We start from the raw sequence: 883 nt of genomic DNA, 5'->3' as shown, positions 1-883 counted from the left end.
AGCTGTGTTCCTGCCATTGACTCCAGCCTGGGTGACAGAGCAAGACTCTGTCTCTAAAAAAATTACTAAAAATAGGTAGTTTTGGACTTACGGAAAACTTGCAAGAATAGTAGAAAGAATTCCTAAATACTCATCACCCAAATTCCCCAGATATTAACATATTGCCACATTTCCTTTGTTATCTTCTCTATATGTTAATACCATTTTTCTGATCTCGGCTCACTGCAACCTCTGCCTCCTGGGTTCAAGCGATTCTCCTGCCTCAGCCTCCCAATTAGCTGGGATTACAGGTGACTGCCACCATGCCTGGCTAATTTTTCTATTTTTAGTAGAGATGGGGTTTCACCATGTTAGCCAGGCTGGTCTGGAACTACTGACCTCGGGTGATTCACCCGCCTTGGCCTCCCAAAGTGCTGGGATTACAGGTGTGAGCCACCGCACCCAGCTAATGTACTTTTAGTAGAGACGGGGTGTCTCCCTGTTGGTCAGGCTGGTCTCGAACTCCTGACCTCAGGTGATCTGCCCACCTCAGCCTCCCAAAGTGCTAGGATTACAGGCGTGAGCCACCGTGCCTGGCCTGTTTTTATTTTTAAGGCTCCTAATTAATTGTGAAATATGCAAACAGAACAGTGCACATGCTGTTCTCTGCCTGGAACAGCCTTCTGCCCTTTCCAGGCTGGTCCTCCAGTTCTTGCCTCTTCCATGAAAATTTCCTTGCACCTATTCTGAGCAGAATTAGGAGCCCTTCTCTAATCTGAATCCTTCTTCCCTATGTATAGATATAATAATTGGGCCGGGTGCAGTGGCTCACGCCTGTAATCCCAGCACTTTGGGAGGCTGAGGTGGGCAGATCACCTGAGGTCAGGAGTACAAGACCAGCCTG

Source organism: Mandrillus leucophaeus, unplaced genomic scaffold (genome assembly GCF_000951045.1).
Source record: "Mandrillus leucophaeus isolate KB7577 unplaced genomic scaffold, Mleu.le_1.0 Scaffold206, whole genome shotgun sequence".
Classification (NCBI taxonomy): domain Eukaryota; kingdom Metazoa; phylum Chordata; class Mammalia; order Primates; family Cercopithecidae; genus Mandrillus; species Mandrillus leucophaeus.
This window is presented reverse-complemented; position numbering follows the sequence as displayed.